Source organism: Hylobates moloch, unplaced genomic scaffold (genome assembly GCF_009828535.3).
Source record: "Hylobates moloch isolate HMO894 unplaced genomic scaffold, HMol_V3 SCAFFOLD_9, whole genome shotgun sequence".
In the NCBI taxonomy this organism is placed as follows: Eukaryota; Metazoa; Chordata; class Mammalia; order Primates; family Hylobatidae; genus Hylobates; species Hylobates moloch.
Window position 1 is genome coordinate 62,443,550 of NW_026652284.1, and position 24,449 is coordinate 62,467,998.

Genomic DNA, 24,449 nt, shown 5'->3' on the forward strand with positions numbered 1-24,449 from the left:
ACTTCTGAAACAGTTATTCAGAAACCATCTGAGGGTGTTAATTTTACTAAGAGACACATGCTGGTGTTATGAAAGCACACAAATGGTGAACATCACTTTAAGAGTGATTTTCAAACTTGTGTTTTTTGAGATGGATCTCCCATTGCCCAGGCTGGATCATAGGGTCAATCTCGGCTGCAAGCCTCCGGTTCACCCATTCTCTGCCAACCCTCGATATAGGGGAAGGCCCGCACGCGATTTTTTTTTGTATTTAATAGAGACGGGGTTTCACCTGGTCGACTCCGACGTGATCCACCCCGTACAAGCGTGAGCCACCGCGCCCGGCCTCAAACTTGTGTTTTTAAATGTATTTTAAAATGTGACTCACAGTAAGAAAAATTCACTTTCTTTCATTACCAACACACACACACACACACAAACAAATAAAAATGTACTAAACATTAACTACATGTATTGCCTGTTCTGTTCTATTCTGTTCTGTTCTGTTCTGTTCTGTTCTATTCTATTCCAATCCAATTCATGCCATGCCGTAATATTCTCCCACATTCTTTTACAGTACTGTTATAGACAATTAGTTGCATAACACATGATGGATCATGACTTCTAGTTTGAAAATTACTTATTAAAATCTATCATGTAAAGCTTCCTAGAGAATATAAACTTAAATCCATAAACCTAGAATAAGAAAATAAGTGGAAGGTAGCTAGGCAAAAAGTAGGGGATGGGTGGTGGTGTGCAATTGTGCTCCAGGCAGAGAAAACAAAAGGCATGGAGCTCCAAAATTGGAAAGGAGTTTGCTGAGTTCAGAAAACTAAGAGAAGGGTCAGTGCAACTAGAGTATACTGACAGAGTTGGAGAGGTATATGAGTGAATCTATATGCATATAGCTCAAAGCCATATAGACCATATTAATAATAACTTTTTTCATGGGTTATATTGGAGGGAAGAGTACTAACATGATTAGAGTTGCTTTATGAAGAAGTGATCCTGAAGGCAAAGTGGAGAAAGATCTTAGAAAGGTCAAGAGTGGATATCGTAAGAACAGTTATGAGGCTGTTGCATTCAGCTTGGCAAGAGATATGGTCATTTAGAATAGGCTGGTACAGGAGGGCTGGAGGAAAGTAAATGGATTAAAATATATTTAGGAAATAAGAACAAAAGTTGGTTGAGGAGACACAGTGAAAGAGAATGATGGGTTAAGGACAAAAGTTATAATAATTGCTAAGAATAGTTACTGTTTCAGACTCTTTCCAATGCAACCTGTGTGTTAAATTGGGCTTTCAAATATATATATAATAATATATAATATAATATATATATTTTTTCTGAATGTAACTCACATTAAGAAACATATTTTATACAAACTTATACATGCATCCCTTTATAAAACAGCACTTCTCAGATTTCTGATTTAACAATAAAGTGTAGTTCTAAAAACTGAAATAAAATGTAATGGAAAATTCTGTTTTTGGAAGGAAAATGGGGGATGATGAGTTTGTTTATGAATATTATAAACTTTAGATGTTTCAGTGTGGATATGAGCTCAGAAGAATTATCTAGGTTATAGATAAAATATTTGGGAGTGTTCATTGCACAGATAAAAATGAAATCTTATGGACTGAATGATATCACCTGGACAGAGAAGACAGAATGAAAAGGAAATGAGGCTCTGATAGTTACTATTGAGTGTCAACTTGATTGGGTGGAAGGATGCAAAGTACTGTTCCTGGGTGTGTCTCTGAGGGTGTTGCCAAAGGAGATTAACCTTTGAGTCAGTGGACTAGGAGAGGCAGACCCACTGCAATCTGGGTGGGCACCATCTAATCAGCTGCCAGTGTGGCTAGAATAAAGTAGACAGAAGAAAGTGTAAGGAGCTGACTTGCTGAGTTGTCCAGCCTTCATCTTCCTCCCGTGCTGGATGCTTCCTGCCCTGGAATATCAGACTCCAAGTTCTTCAGCTTTTGAACTCTCGGACTTCTATCAGTGCTTTGTCAGGGGCTCTCAGGCCTTCGGCTGCAGACTGAAGGCTGCACTGTCGGCTTCCCTACTTTTGAGGTTTTGAGACTAGGACTGGCTTCCTTACTCCTCAGCTTGCAGGTGACCTATCATGGGACTTCACCTTGTGATCATGTGAGTCAATTCTCCTTAATAAACTTCTCTTCATATATACATCTATCCTATTAGTAATGTCCCTTTAGAGAACCCTGACTAATGCAAAGGCTTAGTTTGGAGCCTTGGGCAATTCCAATACTTAATAGTCAAATTGAGGAGGAAGAGCTGGAAAAGGAGTCTGAAAGGAGTGGCCTGAGACAAAAGATGAATATATCAGGATTGGTAATAAAGCATTTCAAATACCACTGTAAAGTTAAATAAAGTAATAATAATAAAAATCTCTTCTGAACTTAGATATATGCATGTCAGTGCACTTGTCATGAGAGGTGAGAACTGTGGTGGAATGTGCATGGGTGGTAAATATGTGATGTAAACAAACTGCATTTATTCTGTTGTTAGGTGAAATTCACAAGATAATATGTTTTTATGGAAACATTCCCATTTTCAGATAGTTAAAACTCTAGCCAAAATTAAAGCAAGGCCCACTAAGTCTAAGGGTGGAAGTCTGTCAAACCGTGAAGACCCACCCTGTCATCATAAGGGAATGCATGTAAGAGAAGCCACAGCACAATGAAGATAGCAGTGAAGTAAGGAGGGTCTTCTGACAGCATGATCAAAGTGTTTCAGGAGTTGGGAGAAGAGAAAGAGTTGGAGGCATGAGGACTGGAGCAGTGCAGGGAGGAGAAGCTCTCCTTGTAAGGCATGGACGTACATTTGGCCTCCTTGCTATGCTCTTGAGACTGTAGGGTTTCTCTTGGATGATGTGGCAACTACATCAGAATAAAATAGAAGCTGATACTTTTCTCAGTTGCCTTAGACCTGGCCCCTAATGTTCAGGAACACAGGGACATTGTCACCTGTGCAATGGAACAGATTTTGAGGTTAGAGCAGATTTAAGAGAGAAATGTAAATAAAGACATGAGGACTATTATGTACAGAAAACTCCTTATAGAGGTTTGCCTGTGAGGAGAAGGAGAAGCTAGATCAATATTTGGGGGAGTTTCTTTAAGGTTGAAGAAATACTTTTTTCTTAAGGAATAAGGCTGCCTCATTCATTGTAATGGAAAGAAAGGTGGAAAATAGGGAGCTATTTCAGGTAGGCCCACAGCTGTGGTGGTGCAAGGTTGAGAGGGTTGTCTTCTGAAGAATTTTACATTCTCTGTGAAATATATAGAGAAAATAGGTAGTGAGATAATTTCTTGGGAGAGAGAGAAATGGCAGAAAATGAGTGAACAAGCGAAACCTAACAGAATCCCAGGGAAGGGTTGGGGACCCAGTTTAGCTTATAATGGCTTTAATCTTCTCAATTATGTAAAATTTCCCATCAGCTCTGCAGCTTGCACAGGGGAGGCAGAAGGATGGATGCATCCCGGCTTAGGATGTTGGCAGAGGTGTGACTAAAGGACAGTAGGGGAAATTTGGTTTAGCATTTTAGCAAAAGGATGACTAAACTAATGAACCATGAACTCTAATTGATAGACTGGAATTACGATGAATTGAAATGCAAAAATCTTTCTGAATTTTTTAATTTCTGAATTCATCTTGAGCTAGACTTCTCATTTCTTCAGGGTGGAAAAACAAATTTACCAATAGAGGCTAACTCAATCTTCTCTTTTAACAGTCTCATTTGGAGCAAATTTTCCATTAATTAGTTAAAGAATTCCTTTTATAAATGTTTCTCCTCAACTCAAGGGATCTCATTTTTATTTCTTTTTTTTTTCCAGAAGGCCTTTTGGTAGAGGAGCTCAACACCAAATGAGTGGGAGACAAGGACACTTAAATCTGCCTTTTGTCTTTATTCTTCTCATTCTCCTCTTTGGCTTTTTTCAGTAGTTGGAAATGTTTATGTCAGTGTCTTGTCTGAATAGGAATGACTACTATATCAGATCATCTTCTTTCTCCAGGAATAATGAGGTAAAATGGAAATCTTGGCAATAACAAGACTGGTCTGGGGTTTGAGTTATCAATACCAACTTGAAATCGTCTAAAACAAACATAAATTGGAGTGGAGATTGAGACCATGATGCAAAAAGCCTTCAGTAGATGAGGCAAGTGTTCCAGAGTGGTGGCAAAGAGATTTTAAATACCATTTCAGTAGAGACACTTTAATCATAAAGTAATAAAATTGAAGGGAATGAATACAGTATAGATACTTTTTAGAGATAGGATGCAAGGGAAATGTATAGCTAGAAGTTGATAAAAGATAATAATCTTGGAATTTTTATGCTAAGATTTGCTGAAGAAGATATGATCTCTGACATTCTCTGGAAGTTTTGTCATTGATCTCCAAATGTTACAGTGGCATGGAGAAAATTTTTTTCTTCACTTTTCAATAGATAAGGGGTGGAAAAAGTATATGATGAGTAGTTTGGAGGAAGGCATCAAGATGCTCTTCCCTCCTTTGTTTCTTTGCTCCTAATCTAATAGCTTTGCAAGATCTGGAGTCACTAAGATTACTGCCAAAAGCCATGTCTGCTCTTTACTGGCATTTTAAACAACAGGATATGGAAACAAGCTATGAATAGCAATCACTATGTTTTTTTTTTTTTTTTTGTATTTTGACCAAAAAGAGATACTGAAATATCCTTGGGCAAATGGACCTTGCTGAAGGTGGTTTTCAAGTATCTCACCCTGCTGTCCTGGGTATAAAATGCAGGAAGGCAGTGGGGCATTGTGAGGGGATTGAAGATTGAGACATAACCAATTCCTGGCTAAATGTCAACTGAGAGATACTTTGAAATTTACTGTTTTATTGTAATTAACTAAACACTTGATTTAATTTGTAGTTCCTTCAATTATGGAAAAGAATCTGGTGGATAATTTTTGAAATTTCCAAGGTTTCATTGAGGGTAGATTTAATCTGTTATAAAATGCATTTACATGTAAGACTGATTAATTTCTTTTTCAAAAATAATTCCAGATGATGCTATGAATAAAGTTCCATATTATGCAAAGCAATCTTTTGAAAAATGAAAAATATATGAACCAAACTGTTATGATTAATTCAAAGTTATCATGTGGTGGGTGTCTCTTTATTTACAGACATTAGAATTTATGCTGTTTTCAGAAATTATACCTTATTACATGGCTTATTTTTCTCTAATGCTAAAGGTGTTTCCTAATTACAGTATAATTAAATGTAATTTATCAAATAGAAATAAAGACAAAACCAGTAATCAGAGACTCTTCCTCCATTCACAGATATTCATTGAAGGTGTATCATGTAATTAGTTTACCAATGTTTACTCTAGAACAAGTAGAATAAAATTGTCATCATTTTTCCTTTCATCATCTGACAACATACTTAGAATTCATTTGCATAGCTTTACAATGGAAGTCATTACTCTCATCACAGATCCACTGTTGAATAATCAGCAATAAAAAAGTGAAGTTTATGAAGAAGATAGAGACAAGAAGATGGATTTATTGTTGAATGAAAGAGTTCAAAGTTTCTATTTTTTTGGAGAGATCAAGAAAGTTCTTTTTTTTTATAGAATGTTAATTTATTTTATATTGATAGGGAAAGAGTAAAGGATTTTGAATAATGCAATTAAAAATCTACTATATGCTGTAAAATAGTGACAAACTTTAGCTTGTATCAGAATCTCCTGGAGGCTTCTTAAAACAGAGATTAATGGGCTCCACTTTTAATTTTTGATTCAGTAGGTCTTGAACGGGGTCCTTGACTTTGCATTTCTTTTTTTTTTTTTTTTTTTGGTGAGATCCAATTTCATTTTTTTTTTTTTTATATACTTTAAGTTCTGGGATACATGTGCAGAACGTGCAGGTTTGTTACATAGATATACACATGCCATGGTGGTTTGCTGCACCTATCAACCCATCATCTATATTAGGTATTTATCCTAATGCTATCCCTCCCCTAGCCCCTCACCCCCTGACAGGCCCTGATGTGTGATATTACCCTCCCTGTGTCCATGTGTTCTCTTTGTTCAGCTCCCACTTATGAGTGAGAACATGCGGTGTTTGGTTTTCTGTTCCTGTGTTAGTTTGCTGAGAATGATGGTTTCCAGCTTCATCCATGTCCCTGCAAAGGATATGAACTCACCCTTTTTATGGCTGCATAGTATTCCATGGTATATATGTGCCACATTTGGGTTCAAGAAATGTTAACACGGAACTCTTGTGATCTTGAGTTTAGGCAAATTCCCAAGAAGACAGATTCTATTTACTCCTACGCATGAGAAAGTGAGATAGAATACTGAGACATGACTTACAAATGAAATAGCCCCAAACTAGTGTTGTCCACTTGTTTCCTCACACATCCTCATCCATCCAAAAGCAATAAAGGGATTAAAGTTGGAGAGGCTAGGCAGTGGGAGATAGATTTCTTCATACATGGTAGGCTTTAGGTTCTTCTCTTCCCCAAGGTGCTAGTGGGCTGTGTGTGTGTGTGTGTGTGTGTGTGTGTGTGTGTGTGTGTTGGGGCGGGTGTTTTTCTCATCTCATATCTATTAAGAGGCACTTCATGAAACCTGGAAATCCAGATATGTGTGTCTGTGGTTTGGAGAACACAGAAGCTGGGGCAGTATCTGCTTACCAAGCAACTAAATGAAAAGAAAGATGTATTTGGGAAGTAACTACACTCATGCTAATTTTTGTCAAAGGTGTATATAACCCAGTTTTGCTCTTTTGACAAAACTGTTATATTCATCTATATTATATACATTTAATATAGTGGATTAGCTTCCCAATTAGCAACTGTCTAACTGGTTTGAGTTCAAGGTAGGGAAACATCTCCATTTATCCACCTCCTCACTACAATTCTTTCTCAACTCTTGGTTTCCTGTTGTAATGTTTCTCCATTTATAGTGGTTAAAAGCATAGGCATTGGGATCAGACGCAGCTGAACCACACACACACACACAGAGCACACACACACCACACACACACACACACACACACACGGCGGGGGACAGACAGATTTATTATGACTCCTGTGATTATGGAGGCTGAGAAGTCCCATGATCTGTTGTCTGCAAACTGGAGACTGAGGAGAGCTGGTGGTATAACTCAGCTTCAGTCTGGAGGCCTGAGAAACAGGGGAGCCTGTGGTAAAAATAGGACAGGCTGAGGGCAGAAGAGAATGGGATGAGATGTTCAGCTCATGCAATAAAGCAGAAAATAAGAAGCAAATATCTCCTTCAGCTGTCCTTTGTTTTATTCAGGTCCTTAATAGATGATACCTACCAACAATGGGGAGGGCTATTGGTTTTACTCAGGCCACCAATTCAACAAATACCTTCTAGAGACACCCTCACGGACACACCCTGAAATAATGTTTATCTGGGTATTACATGGCCCAGTCAAATTGACAGATAATTAAAAGTAACCATCACAACCATTACTCTCAAAAGACTCTTCCTGTGTCCAAGTGTTCTTATTGTTCAATTCCCACCTATGGTGAGTTAATGGGTGCAGCACATCAACATGGCACATGTATACATATGTAACAAATCTGCACGTTGTGCACATGTACCCTAGGACTTAAAGTATAATAAAATATATATATATATATATATAAAAATCTCAAAAGGCTCTGTCACTATATTTCATTGGCAGCTGTCACCTACTATGTGCTGGCCTCTGTGTTAACTACTTTTGTCCCTAATCTTTCCTGTAATTCTAAAAGCATGGTATTATGATCCCTAGAACATACTAGGAAATTATGGTTCAGAAGATTCACACACCTTGCTTAAGTCTGCATAGCTAATAAGACTTAAAAAAACATCGAAGTTGAAGCCCATGCTCTTTGCGTTCTACCATGATTGCTCAGTTCGGTATATTTTTATTCCCTGAATAGAGACGACAAAACATGGGCATTTCTTTTGAAGAATTAACACATTGATTTCATACTGGTACTTAAAGGTATTCCTGGAGTGAATTTGCCAAAGGAAAAGGGAGGGTATATAGAAAATCTAGAAATAAATACAAATTAGGTCCACTTCATGTTATGGCCTAGAAATTACACTGGTATATGTACTTAATATTTAAACATACAGAACACAGATCTATCTGCCAGATATATAGAAACCTTAATATTTCTTCCTAGGGAAAGAAAAGAAAATAATTTATCTAGCTTCTATCCTATTATTGATGTGCTATGTTATATTGTATTAGGCAATTTATCTAATATCAAATAAACAGTTGACCCAATGAAGAGCCTTTTAAATTTTTAACTCCCAATCAGTTTTGTTTTCATTTTTTTCCCTTAAGATAATCCTATGCCCAAAGTTTCCATGTACTAAAATATGTCAAAATTTTATTCCAGGGACACTATTTTTTGAATCATAAAGTATAAGTTATATCTTACAACTTCATCATTTCACATTGTTGTATTAGTTTTGAACATAAATTTCAGATGCACAGAAACATTTATATAGTATTTAAATATCAAACAGGCCACATATTTTTGTACTGGCTATATGCTCAGGGCAGAAAAATTAACATTTCTTGTCTTGTCTGTGGTTATCGGATATTTTTTTCCCTAGAGGGTACATGAATTAATAAATTCTTCTCCCACTTTTCAAAACTGCAACTAAATAAGCAGTTGTTGGGCTTGAGGATTGGCTAATCTGTGTAATACTCCTCTGCCCCTCAGGAAGCTATCAGTTGCCTATTCTTGCGTAGATAGAACTAAGGTTTTTTCTTAGTTTATATAAATATCAGAAATATACCTTAGAAAAATATAATAAAACCTGTATGTATAAATTATATCATCAAATATTATTTCTAATTTTTATTTTTCTGTTACCTAAATTACACATGCATTCAAAACTAGTCTATAGAGAATGTTTGTGGAATAAATTCAGAGTAAGAGCTAGAATATGCATCCCTGATGTGCATATTCCAATGTGTTAGACTAATATCTATGATATCCATTCTTAACCTTTAAATTTTGAACTTCATTGATATATTGCTTTTGGAATCTTGAAAATAATTTTTATTTCTCACTTTTTGTTAAAATTTGCTGTGATTATTATGTTATTGCTTGGTATCAACCAAAAAAGAATGTAATTGAAAAAAAGCCTAGTGTTCTTATTAATATCTGTATGGGTTCATACTATGTCTAGTGGAATTCATTTCATTGATTTATATCTTTTTTATACCTTAGTTTATCTGCCTTTTTTTACTATTACTAAACAATCCAAACAAATTTATATACTTTGCACTTCATTTTATAATTCTTTTTCCCATTTTTGCTGGCCATAGCAGTATAGGGGCAGATGAGAATGGGGGCATTCTGGGAGTACTAACATTCTGGATTAAGACCATCAGTATTCTATCAAAAATATTTGAGGAATTACACTTCCATGTGAGTGTTTTCAAGGATTTGGGGGAGACACAGAGGTACTGCTATGAAGAGAAGGTAATTTCCACAAAGGTCCTTAAAACTGGTGTTTTATTTAAATAGGAATCTTTACATATTTAGGATAATGTGTTTACATTTGGAAGTTCTTTGCTTTTGATATTAATGTTTCAGTTTTGATACCTTTTCCCTACAAAAAAATAGAAAAGGATTGCTGCATTTTATGTTTGGTTTCCTTTGGGATTTAGAAATACTCTACACTGCAAACTGAAATCCCCAAATGTTATGATCAAGTTCAGCACTGTCTGAGTAAGGAAGGCTGTGAGGCAGTTGGGTGAAGTACATGGGCGAATGATTATTTCTTTTTTTTTTTTCCTAGACCACCAGGTGTAGAAGCAGGACATTCTGCTTTTTCTCTTGTTGTCTGGGACAACCTGGGGGCCCAGGCCTCTCAAAGTGAGCTCTCCAGCAGACAAGTAAGAGAAAACCAGTGAGGGGAATGTCATACAGTGAGCTGTGTCTCTTTAGCTTCTGCTTATTGTCCCACTTGATCTAGTACACACAGTAGTATTTTTACAAAACTCAGAACCAACAAAATTGGCAGGAAAGGGCATTGGAAGCTTAGCTCACCCCTCATGATTCCTGTCTCCCAAATTGAAGTCAAGGTTAAAATAACACAGTGGTGAACATCATATCATCCAAAGCTGTCTGTACAAGGTGGAAATGTTCTCATAAGCAGTTTTGCAGACAAGAAAAATACTGGCTTGTGTAAATTGCTAGCTCAGCCCTTTTGTGACATGATTACAAAATAAGGACTCTGATTTTATTTCTTATGTCTTTTATACCAAGTGAATGAGGGAGTGAAAAACATCTTACAGAATCTGCCTCAGGGATCAGGAGCCTTGCCCTGAGTTCTCTGTTTCTAGGATAAGAATAGGGAAAAAACCCTACACATGCTCAATTTTAACTTTAGTGTCAAGGCTAACTCTTAGTTCCTGCCATCTTTTATCTTTTTTTGTCGTTGTTGTTATCTTACCATTTTTTGCTAAACCCCTTTTGCTTTGAACTCTTTTTGTCTTCTCTCTCTTTTTGAATTGTATACATTAAGGTGTACAACATGAAATTTTGCTATACGTACACTAGTGAAATGAACACTGTAGTCAAGCAAATTATTCCACTCATCACCTTCCATAGTTACCTTTGTGTATACATGTGTGGTAACAGTTCCTAAAATAAACTCTCCTAGCAATTTTTCTATATACAATAAATTGTTATCAATGATTGTCCTCATGCTGTACATTAGCTCTTTAGATTTATGTATCCTACATACCTGCAAATGTATACTCTTTGACCTCCTTCCCTCCCTGTCCCTAGCCAGATTTACATATGTTATTTTAAAGGACAGGCTTTACTTTTATGAGACTGAACAGTATTCCATTATACTCATTTATTTGTCTATTCATCCACTGAGGAACTCTTAGTTTGATTCCATACCTTGGCTATTGTGAATAATGCTGTGATAAACATGGAAATGCAGATATTTCTAGAAGGTTCTGATTTAATTTCTTTTGGGAATATACCCAGTAGTGAGATTGGTGGGCACAAATAAATAAAAAGGTATGTTTGTAGATTGATAGAATGAGACAGGAAAATGGTGTGAACCCGGGAGGCGGAGCTTGCAGTGAGCCGAGATAGCGCCACTGCACTCCGGCCTGGGCGAAAGAGCGAGATTCTGTCTCAAAAAAAAAATAAAAAAATGTCCATACTACCAAAGCAAACACACATTCAGCACAATTCCTATCAAAATCCCAATCATATTTTTCACAGAAATAGAAAAAAGAATCCTAAAATTCGCACTAAACCAAAAAAGCCCTTGAATAGCCAAAACAATCTTGAGAGAGAAAAATGAAGTTGGAGGCATCATACATCTTGATTTCAAATTATATTTTTACTGAAACACCAGGGGTTTGGCCTAGCTCCTGCTGCTCACCCCACAAAAAGCCAATCACAGAGACAATGATTATTGCCAAGGAAGAAGACTGTAATTGGGTGCTGCAGCTAAGGAGATAGGAGATCAGCCTCAAATCCATCTCCCTGACTGACTAAACTTAGGGGTTTCTTTCTTTGTTTCTTTTTTTTTTCTGAGATAGAGTCTTGCTCTGTTGCCCAGGCTGGAGTGCAGTGGTGTGATCTTGGCTCACTGCAACCTCTCCCTCCTGGATTCAAGCAGTTCTCCTGCCTCAGCCTCCCAAATAGCTGGGATCACAGGCACGCGCCACCATGCCTGGCTAATTTTTGTATTCTTAGTAGATAACAAAATATCTAGATTCCTCAAAGCTCTGGAGGCTGGGAAGTCCAGGATGATGTGCCAGCTGATCTGGTGTCTACTGAGGGCCTGTCCCACTGATGTAATCTACTTGAGGAATCCTTGCATGGTGGAAAAGGGCAAAGGGCAAAAGGCAGTGAACACTGTGTCCTCACATGGTGGAGGAGATGGAAAGACTGGGTAGATTTCTGAAACCTCTTATGTAAAGGCACTAATCTCATTCCTGAGGGAGTACTGATGCCCTAATCACCTGCTAAAGGCCCTCCCTCTTAACACCATCACCTTGGGGTCTAAGTTCCAACATACGAGTTTTGGAAGGACACACAGATTCAAACCATAGCATTCTACCCTTGGCCTCCCAAAAGTTATGTCCTTATATACAAAATACATTCATTCTATCCCCATAGCTCCAAAAGTTTTAACTTTTTTTTAGCACCAATTCAAAAGTCTAGAATCCAGAGTCTCTTCTAAATATCATCTAAATCAGATATATGTAAGTCCCAAAGATGTGTTTCACCTTGAGGAAATTGCTCTTTTACTGTAAATCTGTGAAATCAAATAAGTTATGTATATCCAAAATGCAATGGCTGGACAGGCACAGGACAGACATTTCTATTTCAAAAGAGAACAGTAAAAAAGAAAAAAGAGGTAATAGGTCCTGAGTAAGTCTAAAACCCAACAGGGCAAACAATATTAATCTTGAGGCTTGAGAAATAATTTTTGAGTCCATGTCCTGCTTTCCAGACACACTTTAGTGGGGGTTGGATCACCAAGGCTTCAGGCAGCCCCACTTCCTTGGCTTTGCTGGGTGCAGCCCGTATGGCAGTTCTGAGGGATTGGAGTCTTGTGCCTGCAGCTCTCCAAGGGTGGCATGCTGGTAGCTCTATAGTTCTGAGGTTTCAGGGGTAGTCCTGCTCCATGGCTATAATAGATATTGTTTTAGTGAGGGCTCTCTGTGGTGGCTTCACCCTTGTGGCAGTTCTCTCTGTGGATCTTGAGGATCTCTGGTGTATCCTTAGAAATATTAAGTGCGAGTAGCCATGCCTTCACAGGTTGTGCACATTGTGTGTCTGCACAGTTAGCATCACATGGACACTGCCAAGGTTGACTGCTTGTGACCTCTGGAAGAGTGGCTGGAGCTGTACCTGGGCCTGCTGGAGCCACATGTAGGACAGCTGAGGAGTCTGTGCCAGAATTCAGAGAGCAGAGACTTGAGGCAGTGTAGGACAGCAAGTGCTGAGGTCTTGCTGGTGTCCAAGGCCCCTCTTTTGCTATAGTTCTGCCTCTCAGGTCTTGACACTGTCAGCCAGTGATGGTTATAGAAGCCTCAATAATCTCCAAAATGCTTTTGGGATCATTCCTCTATTGTCTTGCTGAAGAGCATCTGCCTTCCTTCTGTCCATACTGATCTCCTTACGAAACGTTCACTCGGCATACCCTTGGTGTTCTCTCCTGAACGTGCCTTTTCATTCGTCGCAGACTGACTAGGCTAAAAAATTTTCAGTCTCTAAGTTCTCTTTGCCTTTTGACTATACATTTTGTTGTGAATTCATTTCTCTCTTTTTGCATTTTATTATAAGAAGCCAAGATAAGCAATGGCGCACCCTCAAAATTTCGCTTAGAGATTTCTTCTGCCAAATATCCTAGGTAGCTGCTCACAAGCTCTGCCTTCCACAAAGCCCGAGGACATGGATAATATTCAGCTAAGTTCTCTGCCACTTTATCATAAGGATGGCTTTTCCTCCAGTTTCCAATACGATATTCCTCATTTTAACTTAAGACCTCATCAGAATGCCCTTTACTGTTTGTATTTCTACCAACATTATAATCATGGCTATTTAAGTAATCTCTAAGAAGATTGGGGCCCTTTCTACAGCCTCAGTCTCTTCTTCTGAGCCCTCACCAGAATAACCCTTTACTATCCACCCCATTACTCAGTTCTAAAGCCACTTACACATTTTTAGATATTTGTTACAGAAGCACCCCACTTCTTGGTACTAATTTAGGTATTTAGTCCATTCCTGCTGCTATAATGAAATACCAGAGAATAATTAATTTACAAATAATATAAATGTAAGTCTCACAGTTCTAAAGGCTGGGAAGTCTAAGATCAGGGTCTGGCAGATTTGGTCTCTAGTAAAAGCCCACATGCTGCGTCTTCACATGGCAAAGGATAGAATGGCAAATGGGATGAACCTACTCTCTCAAGCTTTTTTATAAAGGACTATAAGACTATTGAGATTATAGTATTATAAGGGACTATAATTCTATTTATGAGGGTGATATAGTTTGTATCTGTGTCTGATTACAAATCTCATGTCGAATTGTAATCCCCAATGTTGGAGGTGGGGCCTGGTGGGAGGTGAGTGGATCATAGGAGTGAATACTTCATGAATGGTTTAGAACCATCCCTTTCATGCTGTTCTTGTGATAGAGTTCTCAGAAAATCTGGTTGTTTAAAAGTGTGTAGTATTTTCCCTTTCTCTTTCTTCCTCCTTCACCAGCCCTGTGAAGATGCCTACTCAAGCTTTTTCCTTCTGCCATGAGTAGGAGTTTCCTGAGGCCTCCCAAGCCATGCTTCCTGTACAGCCTGTGGAACCATGAGCCAATTAAACTTCTTGTCTTTATAAGTTATCCAGTCTCAGGCATTTCTTTATAGTAATGTGAGAATGAACTAATATAGAAAATTGGTACCAAGAGTGGGACATTGCTATAAAAACAGCTGAAAATGTGGAAGCTGATTTGGAACTGGATAACCAGCAGAGGTTGGAACAGTTTGGAGAGCCCAGAAGACAAGAATGTAAGGGAAAATCTGGAACTTCCTGGAGACTTGTTAAATTGTTATGATCAAAATGCTGGTAGTTTAAGTTACAGTGTATATATTTTGGAGTGAAATATTTAAACCAAAGCATTTGGCAATAATCATTTGATATCACACCAAAAGCTCAGGCTATGAAAGCAAAAATAAACAAGCAGGACTGCATCAAACTAAAAAGCTTCTGCATAGTAAAGGAAATAATCAACAAAATAAAAAGAGAGCCTACACATTGGGAGAAAATACTCGCAAACCATATATCTGATAATGTGTTTAATATTCCAAATATATAAGAAACATGACCAAAAACCCCCAACAAATAATCTTATTGAAAAATGGGTGAAGGACCTGAATAGACTTTATTTTTTAAAAAAGAAAACATAAAAACAGCCAACAGGTTATGAAAGGTTCTCAGCTTCACTAATTATCAGAGAAATACAAATCAAAATTACAATGAGATATCACCCTATGTCTGTTAGGATGGCTATTATCAAAAACACAAGAGATAACAAATGTTGGTGAGGGCATAGAGAAAAAGAGACTATTGCACACTGTTGGTGGAAATGTAAATTAGTATAGCTATTATGAAAAGCAGTATGAAGGTTCTTAAAAACATTAAAAATAGAGCTACCATAGGAACTGTTTTAAATATCGGAACTTATAAGTTTGTCTTTTTGAGTGATTGGGAAAATCCTTTGCTTACATTTTTAACTGATCTACAGGAAAACTTTCTTAATTAAAAAAAGTCCGTTTCTTTTCTTCTATGTACTAGTAATTCTTTGCATAGATTCTGTGCTGAATCTTTTTTGATTATTACTCACTTGAAAAGGCATGAGATCTTCCCATGTGAAAAATTTACAGGAGGCGTGGTGTGTGTGCATGTGTGTGTGTGGTGTGTATTTGTATATGCATGTGTGTGTCTGATTCAGGTGAAATAGGAATCTCCCTATTCCTGGGTCATGCATTTGAGTTAGGCCATCTTTTTCTGTGCTTTAGCTGACCAAGAAGGGCACTATGGGGTCCTCACTTGCTCTTCTCCTCACAGCCTGTGCAATATCTTGTTTAGATATTTCTTTCTTTCTTTCCTTTTCTTTTCTTTCTTTTTTTTTTTTTTTGAGACAGTCTCACTTTGTTGCCTAGGCTGGAGTGCAGTGGCGTGATCTTGGCTCACTGCAACCTCTGCCTCCCAGGTTTAAGTGATTCTCCTGCCCCATCCTCTGGTGTAGCTGGGATAACAGGTGCATACCACCATGCCCAGCTAATTTTTGTATTTTTAGTAGAGAAGGGGTTTCACTGTGTTGGCCAGGCTTGTCTCGAACTCCTGATCTCAGATCTGCCCGCCTCGGCCTCCCAAAGTGCTGGGATTATAGGCATGAACTACCGCACCCGGCCAGTTCAGAACATTTTCTGATCCAGGTCCTATCCACATGTTATCCAGTGGCTAATGTTGTTGTAATTATTGTTATTACATAGTTACATTTTTGCATTATAACAGATAATGATTTTAAAAATGTACTGATTATAAATGTCACTTGGAACAGCATGAGATTAAAATCCTGAGGCTGTCATTTTGTATCAGCCCTCTATTATCATTTTGTGTTGGTCTGTCATTTTAGGTCCTCAAATAATTAGTAATAGCATTTTCCTGAGTAAAAGTATCCAACTATAATAGAAGTTTCTACTTTTAGGTATCATAAAGACCAATGACTTTTTAAAAAGGTAACTCTTAGTTTCCTGTGTGGAAATCTGAAACTTCTGTAGCTAACAAACAGCAGAAAGTGAATGCTGTTATAAATTAAAATTATTTTCTCAAATCATATGTACACGTATTAACCAGTCACTGAGATCAGAAGAACTTGTGGTGAAGCGTAAAAATTCCTAGGCTCTTCTCTCCTAACCCTTGACCCATTGTTCAGGGAAAATCTTTTTTGAATTATTGCTCTGCTTCTGATATTCCTGAGTAACTAATATGGTTACATCTCTAGTTTTTGCTTTACCAGTTTAAAAAATTATCTTTTAATTGCTTATCATAAAATGTCACTTTTATTGTAGCTGTTATTTTCAGGCATTATTCTGAGAGTCTAAATGTACAGGTTGGGGGAAAAGCTAGATTGGAGTATGGTCAAGAGAGAGTGCAGGGAAAGGAGTCCAAGATAATGAATCCAGTCAGTTTTGAGGAGTTTTTCTCTAAGGGGATTGGAAAAAGGGGGTGTAGTTGACTGAAGTAGGATATGTGGTAAAGAAAAGTTTTTGTTTTCATTTGTTTTGTTAGGGTGTAAGAACTTATGTGTGTACATCAATGGGATCCAGGAAAGAAAGAAAAATGATTATGCAGAAGGGAGAAGGGGGAATTCAGAGTAATGTCCTTCTTGAAAAGAAGCTGAGTGCGCTCTAGTGAAGTAATGGAGAGGCTGGCTCAGGCAGTGCAGCAGCTACCCAAAGCATCAGGAGAAAAATAGGAGTGTTTGGGAGTAGTTCACTTACATCCCTTGTTCTCCTCCTACTCTTCTTATTTTATTTTTATTTATTATTTTATTTATTATTATTATTTTTGAGATGGAGTTTGGCTCTTTTTGCCCAGGATAGAGTGCAATGGCGTGATCTCAGCTTACTGCAACCTCCACCTCCTGGGCTTAAGCGATTCTCCTGCCTCAGCCTCCCAAGTAGCTGGGATTACAGGCCCACGCCACCATGCCTGGACAATTTTTTTTTTTTTTTGTATTTTTATTACAGACGAGGTTTCATCATGTTGGCCATGCTGATATTGAACTCCTGACCTCAGGTGATCTACCTGCCTCGGCCTCCCAAAGTGCTGGGATTACAGGCGTGAGGCACTGCACCGGGCCCTTATTTTATTTTTATTGTAATTATTTTCTTCTGTTGGTTGCATTTTAAACTTTAAATAATACATTTATCATTCCCAACAGCAGTCTCCAATTTTTTCCCTCTACTTCCCACTTTACCTTCATGTTATCAAGCTGGTAATTTTGATATTTTATCCTGAAGCCATCACTAAGTTTACCATGGGTTGGATAGAGATTGAAATGAAAAGTTCTAAACAATATACATAGTATACATTATTTTAACTAATATTGCCGCCTCGCTACAATATAGACAGGTAATTATTTTTAGAGAAAAACAATCATTCAGATATTTTCCTTTATTACCACCCGAGTTTGGTTCACTGCCTGGATCTCAAGTCATCTTTCCTTTCCTCATATTCTTATAGTATTATAGATTCAAAAAAAATTTCCTATAGCAGGTATATTATATAAACATGTCTGAAAATATCTTGGTTTTAAATCTGCTTAATAGTTTTACAGTACTTGAAATTCTAATTTTGAAATATGTTTTCCCTTGAGAAACTTCAAGACATTATTTCATTACCTTTGAGTATCTAGTGTTGTTGATGAAAATCTGAAAATAAGAGCTTAAACATATCAAGTGGTTAATTTGTGCCAGAAATTATTAGCACCAAAGCTATATTTATATTTATATTTATACCTACATCATATCTATATGTATGTAATCATTGAATTCTTACAACAGCTCTATGCAGTAATATTGTTATACCCATTCTACAAAAAGGAAACTTGGACACTGACAGGTTAAGTAACATACCCAAGATCACAGAGCTACTAAGTGGCCATGTCAGGATTCAAATTGGAATGTCTGGATTAAAAAACTGGACACTTAGTCACTGGTGGTCTACAGCCTCTGATATCAATTCAGTCTTAATTTTTCTGTAAGTAGCTTCTATTCCCCCATCGGGTCATTTTGATTTGAAAACTCATGGCCTGCTCAGATCTGTGGAATTCTCTATTACCATAATCATCATCATCATCCATCATCATTTCCCTTCTGTTAGCTTTCTATTGCTACGTAAAAAATTACCAAATATCTGATGAGTTGAAGCAATGCCCATTTATTACCTTACAGTTCCTTAGGTCAGAAGTTCAGGTGGGTTCCTGTGGGTTCTACAATTAGGGCCTCACAAAGCTGAAATCACAATTTAGTTAGTAGGGCTATGCCTTTCTGGGGGCTGTAGGGGAGAATCTGTTTCCTTGCTCTTTCAAGTTGTTGGCAGAATTCAGTTCCTTGTGACTGCAGAACCAAGGTCCTTGTTTCTTCGATGGCTATCATCCAGGTACCACTCTCAGTTTCTAAAAGCTACCTGTGTTCCTTGGCACACTGCCACATTCCATCTTAAAAGCCAGAGATGACAGGTTGAATCCCCTTAATGCTTAAAATCTCTCACTTCCTTTTCAGTTATTAGCCAGAGAAGATCCCAAAGCTTTGTACTATTAGATTGAGCTCACCTAGACAATATCCTTTTTGATTAACTTGAAGTTAACTGATTACATCTGCAAAATCCCTTTTGCCAAGGAATGTAATATAGTCACGGGAGTAAAATCTCATCATATCTCATCATATTCACAGTCTTGGGGTAAAATCTGGAATTCTGCCTGATGCATCCACTCCCCTTTCATTTTTCTTTGTTCCCTTCTACTCTCACATGCTGGATTTCTTAGAAGAGTCTTCTGTTTTGTTTATTCTTTCTCTCATATTTTCTCTTTCTGCATTTTTTAAATATTTTAGGAACTTTCTTCTACTCTATTTTGTAATTCAGTTTTATTCTTTTTTGGAGAATTTTTTTCTAAGAGCTTTTTCTTGTTTATGTTTAAATAAATATTCTGTTATTATTTTACTATTTTATGATATATTCTTAAAATCACTGATTATATAACTAAAGCTTTTTTTTTCTTTTTTTATTGTACTTTAAATTCTAGGGTACACGTGCACAATGTGCAAGTTTGTTACATAGGTATACATGTGCCATGTTGGTTTGCTGCACCCATTAACTCATCATTTACATTAGGTATTTCTCTTAATGCTATCCCTCTGCTTGTCTAAAGATTTTTAAAGGCTGTTTTCTGTTCTTGGAGTCATATTTTTTTCCAATGATCACTTTTACTATGTTTATTTTAAATTTTAACTTTGATGCTTCTAATATTATATATAGTGATTCTTAATTACCTGTACATATTTAAGACAGCTATTATGAAAGTGTGATTTCCTTTGACTCTTTTTATGTAGATCTGTTTCCTTGGGCAATTGAGAACTTGAAGCAAGGTATGAGATGGAATGGGGCATATTGACTGATAGGTCTGGAGGAATAGATAGATAGTTGTCTGGTAAACTGTGGGCCACACAAATAAAATAATGACTATTTGGAGAGTGCTTACTTTAGTGTCATACTTTGGCTCTCTCCAAACATATTATTTCATAATCTTAGTGCATGCTATCAAGTGTCATAGCTGGGGAAATGTCTGCCTGTTTTTGCTTTGGTTCTGGAGAAGAAATTAAGTTACTAACTGGTAAATTTATTGTATGTAAATATTTTTAATGAATCGTCTTGTTTTCAGTCTTATTTTTCACTTTAGCCCTTTGTTCTACCAGTTGACTTTGAGCCCAAATCCTCCTTGGGCAATTTTCAAGAGAATATGTTCAGCCTACTCAGCAATATTTTTATGACATATTTCGGCCTTTGGTTTTGCTGTATTCCTGCTCTTTCCTCTGAAAATCTACCTGCATATACCTTAATCTTTGAAACATTTGCTGAAATTTATTGCATTCTCTGATACACCTCTCATTCTTTTCTCTGGTATGAATTAATTAATTACTTTATTTATTGAGACAGAGTCTCACTCTGTCGCCCAGGCTAGAGTGCAGTGGTGTGATCTCGGCTCACTGCAAACTCTGCCTCCCAGGTTCAAGAGATTCTCCTGCCTCAGCCTCCTGAATATCTGGGATTACAGGCTCCCACCATCATTCCGGGCTAATCTTTTGTATTTTTAGCGGAGATGGGGTTTCATCATGTTGGCCAGGCTGGTCTAGAACTCCTGACCTCAGGTGATCCACACACCTCGGCCTCCTAAAATGTTGGGATTACAGGCGTAAGCCACTGCGTCTGGACTGAAATTATTTATTTTGTATTTCAAAATCCATCAAGAGTGGTTGAGGCAGGTAGGAACAATAAAGGGCAAATACGTTTCCCTCTTGCCATCAAATATTCAAAGTGAGAGTATGCGTTTTTTGTTAACACATAGATGTGTTGGTTAATAATCTTTTGAGTTTGCTGATTTCAGCATAGTGATTAAGAACACAAACTTTGGCCTTGAAAAGGCCTAGTTTAGAACCAGCTATACGGTTTAATAGCTGTACTCCCTTTAACTGAATACTTTACCAAGGTTACCTTGAGAGTACAACTGTTGAAACTACTAATTGAGTTAACATAGGACTGAAATTAAGCATAGAGTATATCTCACACCAAGGGCTTAAGGAAAACTAATTACTATTTTTCTTAGATAATAACAAAACATTGATAGAGAAATAATTGTGTGATCAAAGTAACATGCAATATTCGGTTTATATTGTTAGTATGGTCATTATCATTATCAATATCAAATGTTGATTGACGCCTCCTAAGCCATGGGCAATGAAATAGAAAGCTATACTGATTTTAAATGTTTCTAAATAAACATAATTAAAAATAGTCATTGCATGTAACATGTAGCCTCCTGAGTAGCTGGGATTACAGGCATGCGCCACCACGCCTCGCTAATTTTTGAATTTTTAGTAGAGACGGGGTTTCACCATGTTGGTTTCGAACTCCTGACCTCATAGATCCGCCTGCCTCAGATTATTTTTTATTCTACTAGGGATAAGACTTTTCTTTGAGGACACATTCCCGATTTTTATAATCCCAGGTATAGTAAGATGTTTTATTAACAGAAATCATTATTTCAGTCAGACATTCTGAGGTTCTTTGTTCTTTTCCTGTGGGTAAACAAATATTATTCTTATTTATATGGTCTTTTTAAAGGGAATACTGCTTAATATAATATACCTGAAACATAAAGTTAGCTTGAAGTTTACAATTATCTTTTAGCATGTATCTATAATCTGTAATATATTCTAAAATATATTATTTTAATATACATATATGTCTATGTATATGTGCACACACACACAACCTAGACAAAGGGGCTTGTTATTCACCATGTATCTGCTTCCCTGTTCAGGCAAAATTAATTCTAGTTAATGGGATGCTAGATGATTATTAGCTTTGAGAGTAGGACAACCTTGCTACTTTGAAGTCTTAAGTCATGTATCACTAAGTGCTTGCAGACAACTCTCGGACTACATATATCAAATTAACAAAAATAGAAATACAAACTAAATGTGTTCTGTTTAGAAAAAGCAGAATGTGTAGGTACAGAACAGCCAATTCATCTTTTGAATTTCATTTGCGCTATTCAAAACATGCTAGGTTATCATCTCAATTTACAGGAACTCTAACTTTATTATGACATTTCATGTCCATACTGGCATTGGAAATACTTCATGGTTAATGTTACTGACTTTTAGAATTTTCAGTTTTCATCTGGAAAGTATGAATATTTTTACACAACTTATCAATGGCCATAAATAAAATATTATATTAATTTACAAGTTGGAAATCTTACAGTTTTCTTCTTACTTTATCACTTTGGTATTTGTAACATTTGACTTTTTTTTTTAGAAATATCTGTTTTGAACCAAATTTGGTTCTTTGTTTACTTTGTCTAAATCATTTCTATTGCTAGATCTTCTTAAGCTCAGTAATTTTATTCTTATTCTATATCCCATTTTTGGGAAATATTATCCACAACATTCATTTACCACTAAAAAGCATGAATACCTTCCACCTCTGTCTATCCTGCCCAAATCCATTTTCTAAACTAGATTTTTAAATACGAACCCCCTACTACGTCAGAGCACATGCACTTCAAGCCCTCAATACAATTACCCTGATTGGCACAAGCACAGAACAAAGCCCACAGGTGAGAATGTGGTGGTGGGGGTATTCGTTTTCCTGGAGGCACTTGGGCAAGGATTCCTCCATTCCTGGCCCCCAAACCAGCCAGCTATGAGGGGCTGGACTTCTACTTTGCTCAGCTATTTTACTGGATAAGTTTGCCTCAATATCCTGGGGGTATTAAGATTTACCATATCACACACCAAGCTTATTTATGAAAAATTTTTAAAGCATATTATTTATTGTTGCCTTTGCAAGTGTCTGAAATGTCCACCTTCCCTTCCTGTCTGCATAACCTGTCCTTCAAGGCTCACCTCAAATATGACTTCCTCAGTGAAATTTTCTGGAGAGAATTAGGGTCTCCATGCTCCCATATCCCCTTCATCTCTAGAAAACACCTCTATTAAAACACCCATCACATTAGAAGTCAACTATCTTTTACGTTTCTTTATCCAACTAGATTGAGGTTATTCAAGGTTGGGGCTGAGATACTTATTTCTGGCACCTAGCTCAGTGCCTGGCTTAATAGATACTTAATACAAGTTTGATGAATGGATGGATGAATGGGTGGAAAGATGAATGACAAAATATGTCCCTTTTTAAAAATAATAACTTTGAATATACTATTAGTCTTGTTCTCATTGTAATGCCAACAGTTTAAAGAGATTTCAATGACATGACTTTGCTGACCCTGGAAATAAATTTCTATATTGTATAACTTTAACAAAAAGAGCTAAAAAACGCTTAAGTTGTGAATTACACTATTTTATATTTCTAAGATTTGAGGAGTGCAAGGAGAGCTTAATGGAAATTCAAAGTGGGTTTGAAGGACATCTCAGTAGTTACTTGTAAATGTAAACATTCTGTGTATCTTCTTCTAGCTCACTAAGGAAAAAAATAAAGACAACAACACTGGGGAAAAATAGATCCTGCATTTTAAATCACAACAAACAAAACTAATAAACAGAAAACTACAGAGACCTGTCAGCTGAAAGGAAGATACAGCATTCATTTTATAAACAATTCACTACTGTGTCAACAGTCTGACAGAAAAAGAAAGTGAACAATATTTTTCAAGAAATATCTGTTTTGTTGAATAAATCTTGAGCAATATATTGTGTGAGCTGTATTGATTGGAAGTAAGGGCCATGAAAATAAGAGACCATATGTCCAACATTAAAAAATTTTTTTGTTGAGATACATTTCATTTGAAACTTGAAAATGTATTAAGTTCTTTTCTACAATAGAACATTTGAATAGATGTTTTCTATTCAAAATTTAAAGATTCTTTTCTTTGTAATGATGAAAAAAAGACATGGTGCTGGAAATAGTAAGATGCATGTAATTTTATTTATATTAACAGCATGATTGTGGTTCTAAGTAAAGGAAGTCATGAATCTGAAAACAGATTAGGATTATTGACAGGTAGGGAGGCCAACTGATGTGATTACCCACCCAATTTATTTAAAATGCTTTTGAATTATGAAGGTGATCAGATTAAAAATTTTAATGTAATGGGATTCTTGTCATAGTTTGGATTATCTCAAAAGCAAATCCTTAGATTCATATTAGGAACAGATTACTTGGGGGTTGATCCCAGAATGCTGCAGTGAAGGAGTAGGGAGAATGAGACAGGATGGATGAAAAGCTAATTAAAATGCATTATTGAGCAAAATGGGTTATTGAGCAGATTGTTACTCTAGGCAGTAACAGTCCTGCTGTGGATCTATTGGGAAACTATGTAGAAGGAATCTCAGAATTGTCCCACTAAAGAATGTGAGTCTGGGGCATCTATCCATTCACTGAGACCCATCTCTGACTGACTGAAGTTGCCTCTAATGTTTATCTACTATACTTATGGACTGTGCCTTTGGAGTAAGATGCCCTAGGAGCTAGGGCAGGGAAGTCTACAGTATGTCCAAGAACTGTCTTCCACAGCTATAGATTAAGGTAGAGCTGCCCTAGGGAAGCCCTTGGATACCTGCTAGGTGTGGAGTACCAATAATGT

General features: G+C 36.9%; 1 long non-coding RNA gene across 1 annotated transcript in view; it reads right to left on the reverse strand.

The window, feature by feature from the left end:
* Window positions 1-7,041: 7,041 nt before the first annotated feature.
* LOC131384324 (uncharacterized) overlaps window positions 7,042-24,449 on the reverse strand; it is a 71,058-nt gene continuing 53,650 nt past the window's right edge. Inside the window, exon 3 of the long non-coding RNA XR_009215052.1 lies at window positions 7,042-7,179. This is a non-coding gene — a long non-coding RNA (uncharacterized LOC131384324). The remainder of the gene's footprint in view (window positions 7,180-24,449) is intronic.